This window comes from Zea mays, chromosome 6 (genome assembly GCF_902167145.1).
Source record: "Zea mays cultivar B73 chromosome 6, Zm-B73-REFERENCE-NAM-5.0, whole genome shotgun sequence".
NCBI classification, from domain to species: Eukaryota; Viridiplantae; Streptophyta; class Magnoliopsida; order Poales; family Poaceae; genus Zea; species Zea mays.
This window is the reverse complement of record NC_050101.1, coordinates 105,239,575-105,245,574: the sequence shown is the minus strand read 5'-3', so window position 1 is coordinate 105,245,574 and position 6,000 is coordinate 105,239,575.

The window sequence follows — 6,000 nt, the reverse complement described above, 5'->3', positions numbered from 1 at the left end:
GACGGTTGATCTTGTGCATTTGGAGGCTCTTCGGATTCCTTAGGACACACATCCCCAATGGACATGTTCCTTAGTGCGATGCATGGAGCCTCTTCTTCACCTATCTCATCAAGATCAACTTGCTCTACTTGAGAGCCGTTAGTCTCATCAAACAGAACGTCACAAGAAACTTCAACTAGTCCCGAGGACTTGTTAAAGATTCTATATGCCCTTGTGTTTGAATCATATCCTAGTAAAAAGTCTTCTACAGTCTTAGGAGCAAATTTAGATTTTCTACCTCTTTTAACAAGTATAAAGCATTTGCTACCAAAGACTCTAAAATATGAAATATTGGGCTTTTTACCGATTAGGAGTTCGTATGATGTCTTCTTGAGGATTCGGTGTAGATATAACCGGTTGATGGCGTAGCAAGCGGTGTTGACCGCCTCGGCCCAAAACCGATCCGAAGTCTTGTACTCATCAAGCATGGTTCTTGCCATGTCCAATAGAGTTCTATTCTTCCTCTCCACTACACCATTTTGCTGAGGTGTGTAGGGAGAAGAGAACTCATGCTTGATGCCCTCCTCCTCAAGGAAGCTTTCAATTTGAGAGTTCTTGAACTCCGTCCCGTTGTCGCTTCTAATTTTCTTGATCCTTAAGGCGAACTCATTTTGAGCCCGTCTCAAGAATCCCTTTAAGGTCTCTTGGGTTTGAGATTTTTCCTGTAAAAAGAATACCCAAGTGAAGCGAGAATAATCATCCACAATAACAAGACAGTACTTACTCCCGCCGATGCTTATGTAAGCGATCGGGCCGAATAGATCCATGTGTAGGAGCTCCAGTGGCCTGTCGGTCGTCATTATGTTCTTATGCGGATGATGAGTGCCAACTTGCTTTCCTGCTTGGCAAGCGCTACAGATCCTGTCTTTCTCAAAATGAACATTTGTTAATCCTAAAATGTGTTCCCCCTTTAGAAGCTTGTGAAGATTCTTCATCCCAACATGGGCTAGTCGGCGGTGCCAGAGCCAACCCATGTTAGTCTTAGCAATTAAGCAAGTGTCGAGTTCAGCTCTATCAAAATCTACCAAGTATAGCTGACCCTCTAACACTCCCTTAAATGCTATTGAATCATCACTTCTTCTAAAGACAGTAACACCAATATCAGTAAAAAGACAGTTGTAGCCCATTTGACATAATTGAGACACAGAAAGCAAATTGTAATCTAAAGAATCTACAAGAAAAACATTGGAAATGGAATGGTCAGGAGATATAGCAATTTTACCCAATCCTTTGACCAAACCTTGATTTCCATCCCCGAATGTGATCGCTCTTTGGGGATCTTGGTTTTTCTCATATGAGGAGAACATCTTTTTCTCCCCAGTCATGTGGTTTGTGCACCCGCTGTCGAGTATCCAACTTGAGCCCCCGGATGCATAAACCTACAAAACAAGTTTAGTTCTTGACTTTAGGTACCCAAATGGTTTTGGGTCCTTTGGCATTAGACACAAGAACTTTGGGTACCCAAACACAAGTCTTGGAGCCCTTGTGCTTGCCCCCAACATATTTGGCAACTACTTTGCCGGATTTGTTAGTCAAAACATAAGATGCATCAAAAGTTTTAAATGAAATATTATGATCATTTGATGCACTAGGAGTTTTCTTCTTAGGCAACTTAGCATGGGTTGGTTGCCTAGAGCTAGATGTCTCACCCTTATACATAAAAGCATGATTAGGGCCAGAGTGAGACTTCCTAGAGTGAATTCTCCTAATTTTGCTCTCGGGATAACCGGCAGGGTATAAAATGTAACCCTCGTTATCCTGAGGCATGGGAGCCTTGCCCTTAACAAAGTTGGACAATCTTTTAGGAGGGGCACTAAGTTTGACATTGTCTCCCCTTTGGAAGCCAATACCATCCTTAATGCCCGGGCGTCTCCCATTATAAAGCATGGTACGAGCAAATTTAAATTTCTCATTTTCTAAATTGTGCTCGGCAATTTTAGCATCTAATTTTGCTATATGATCATTTTGTTTTTTAATTAGAGCCATATGATCATGAATAGCATTAACATCAATATCTCTACATCTAGTGCAAATAGATACATGCTCAACGATAGATGTAGAGGGTTTGCAAGAATTAAGTTCAACAATCTTAGCATGAAGAATATCATTTTTATCTCTAAGATCGGAAATTGTAATTTTGCAAACATCAAAGTCTTTAGCCTTAGCAAGCAAGTTTTCATTTTCATTTCTAAGGCTAGCAAGAGACATGTTTAATTCTTCAATCCTAGCAAGCAAGTCATCATTATTATCTCTAGGATTGGGAATTGAAACATTACAAACATGTGAATCAACCTTAGCATTTAAACTAGTATTTTCATGTCTAAGGTTGTCAATCATCTCACGGCAAGTGCTTAGCTCACTAGATAATTTTTCACATTTCTCAATTTCTAGAGCATAAGCCTTTTTAACTTTAACATGCTTCTTATTTTCCTTAATAAGGAGGTCCTCTTGGGAATCCAAGAGGTCATCCTTTTCATGAATAGCACTAACCAATTCATTTAATTTCTCCTTTTGAGCTATGTTAAGGTTGGCAAAAAGGGAACGCAAATTATCCTCCTCATCACTAGCATTATCATCACTAGAAGACTCATATTTAGTGGAGGAGTTAGATTTAACCTTCTTCCGTTTGCCGTCCTTTGCCATGAGGCACTTGTGGCCGACGTTGGGGAAGAGAAGTCCCTTGGTGACGGCGATGTTGGCGGCGTCCTCGTCATCGGAGGAGTCGCTTGAGCTTTCATCGGAGTCCCACTCCCGACAAACATGGGCATCGCCGCCTTTCTTCTTGTAGTATCTCTTCTTCTCCTTTCTTCTCCCCTTCTTGTCGTCGCCTCGGTCACTGTCACTAGATATAGGACATTTAGCAATAAAATGACCGGGCTTACCACATTTGTAGCACACCTTCTTGGAGCGGGACTTGTAGTCTTTTCCCTTCCTTTGTTTGAGGATTTGGCGGAAGCTCTTGATGACGAGCGCCATCTCCTCATTGTCAAGCTTGGAGGCGTCGATTGGTTGTCGAATTGGTGTAGCCTCCTCCTTCTTTTCCTCCGTCGCCTTGAATGCGACGGGTTGAGCTCCGGATGTGGAGGGTTCGTCGAGCTCGTTGATCTTCCTTGAGCCTTCGACCATGCACTCAAAACTAACAAAATGCCCGATAACTTCCTCGGGGGTCATTTTAGTATATCTACGATTACCACGAATTAATTGAACTTGAGTTGGGTTAAGGAAAATAAGGGATCTTAGAATAACCTTAACCATTTCGTGGTCGTCCCATTTTACGCTCCCGAGGTTGCGTACTTGGTTCACTAGGGTGAGCCGGTTGTACATGTGTTGTGGCTCCTCTCCTTTGTGAAGCCGGAACCGACCGAGCTCCCCCTCGATCGTTTCCCGCTTGGTAATCTTGGTAAGCTCGTCTCCCTCGTGCGCGGTTTTGAGTACATCCCAAACTTCTTTTGCGCTCTTCAACCCTTGCACTTTGTTATACTCCTCTCTACTTAGAGAAGCGAGGAGTATCGTTGTCGCTTGAGAGTTGAAGTGCTCGATTTGGGCTACCTCATCCTCATCATAATCTTTGTCGCCTATAGATGGTACCTGTGCACCAAACTCAACAACATCCCATATACTTTTGTGGAGTGAGGTTAGATGAAAGCGCATTAAATCACTCCACCTAGCATAATCTTCACCATCAAAAGTTGGTGGCTTGCCTAATGGGACGGAAAGTAAATGTTTAGATGTACGAGAGTAGTGCAAGGGGATCTTACTAAACTTCTTACGCTCTTGGCGTTTAGAAGTTACGGAGGGCGCATCGGAGTCGGAGGTCGATGTTGATGAAGTGTCGGTCTCGTAGTAGACCACTTTCCTCATCCTCTTTTCCTTGTTCTTACTCCGGTGCGGCTTGTGGGAAGAAGATTTTTCCTTCTTCTCTTTGTGGTGAGAAGAAGATTTCTTCTCCTTCCCTTTGTTGGAGGAGATCTTCTTCTTCTCCTTCTTCTTGGTGCGGGACTCTTCCGATGAAGTGCTCCCTTGGCTTGTAGTGGGCTTTTCGCCGGTCTCCATCTCCTTCTTGGCGTGATCTCCCGACATCACTTCGAGCGGTTAGGCTCTAATGAAGCACCGTGCTCTGATACCAATTGAAAGTCGCCTAGAGGGGGGGTGAATAGGGCGAAACTGAAATTTACAAATATAAACACAACTACAAGCCGGGGTTAGCGTTAGTAATAAAGAACGAGTCCACGAGAGAGGGCGAAAAACAAATCCCAAGCGAATAAGCAAGTGAGACACGGAGATTTGTTTTACCGAGGTTCGGTTCTTGCAAACCTACTCCCCGTTGAGGAGGCCACAAAGGCCGGGTCTCTTTCAACCCTTCCCTCTCTCAAACGATCCACGGATCGAGTGAGCTTTCTTTTCTCAATCACTTGGAACACAAAGTTCCCACAAGGATCACCACAAAATTGGTGTCTCTTGCCTCAATTACAAGTGTGTTTGATTGCAAAGAATGGATCAAGAAAGAAGAAAGCAATCCAAGCGCAAGAGCTCGAAAGAACACAAGCAAATCTCTCTCTCTAATCACTATGGCGTTGTGTGAAATTTTGGAGAGGATTCGATCTCTTTGGTGTGTCTAGAATTGAATGCTAGAGCTCTTGTAGTAGTTGGGAAGTGGAAAACTTGGATGCAATGAATGGTGGGGTGGTTGGGGTATTTATAGCCCCAACCACCAAACTTGACCGTTGGCTGGGTTGTCTGTTCGATGGCGCACCGGACAGTCCGGTGCACACCGGACAGTCCGGTGCCCCTGCCACGTCATCACTGCCGTTGGATTCTAGCCGTTGAAGCTTCTGACTTGTGGGCCCGCCTGGATGTCCGGTGCACACCGGACATCTACTGTTCCTTGTCCGGTGTGCCGGAGTGGGCGCGCCTACCATCTGCGCGCGCAGAGCGCGCATTAAATGCACGGCAGAGAGCCGTTGGCGCGGAGATGACCGTTGCTCCGGAGTCGCACCGGACAGTCCGGTGCACACCGGACAGTCCGGTGAATTATAGTGGACGAGCCGTTGGCTTTTCCCGAAGCTGGCGAGTTCCTGAGGCCGACCTCCCTTGGCACACCGGACACTGTCCGGTGTACACCGGACAGTCCGGTGAATTATAGCGGAGTCGCCTCTGGAAATTCCCGAAGGTAGCGAGTTTGCGTTGGAGTCCTCTGGTGCACCGGACACTGTCCGGTGGTGCACCGGACACTGTCCGGTGTACACCGGACAGTCCGGTGCTCCCAGACCAGAGGGCCTTCGGTTGCCACTTTGCTCCTTTGTGAATCCAAAACTAGGTCTTTTTTTATTGGCTGAGTGTGAACCTTTTGCACCTGTATAAACTATACACTTGGGCAAACTAGTTAGTCCAATTATTTGTGTTGGGCAATTCAACCACCAAAATTAATTAGGGACTAGGTGTAAGCCTAATTCCCTTTCACGAACGCCTCGGCTCGGCACCGCAAGCAAGAGCGTCGGGAGGTCTGCTCGGTAAAGGTGGCGGCGCCAGTCTACCTAGACTAGTCCGACAAGCCCATCAGCTTCGACCAGGGCGACCACCCCGACCGCGTGCCGAGCCCGGGGAAATATCCGCTCGTTGTCGACCCCGTCATCGGCAACGTCAGACTCACCAAGGTCCTCATGGACGGAGGCAGCAGCCTCAACATCATCTACGTCGAGACCCTCGGGCTCCTGCGGATCGATCTGTCCTCAGTCCGGGCGGGCGCGACACCTTTTCACGGGATCATCCCCGGGAAACGCGTCTAGCCCCTTGGACACAACTCGATCTGCCCGTCTGCTTCGGGACTCCCTCCAACTTCCGAAGGGAAACCCTCACGTTCGAGGTGGTCGGGTTCCGAGGAACCTACCACGCAGTGCTGGGGAGGCCATGCTACACCAAGTTCATGGCCGTCCCCAACTACACCTACCTCAAGCTCAAGAT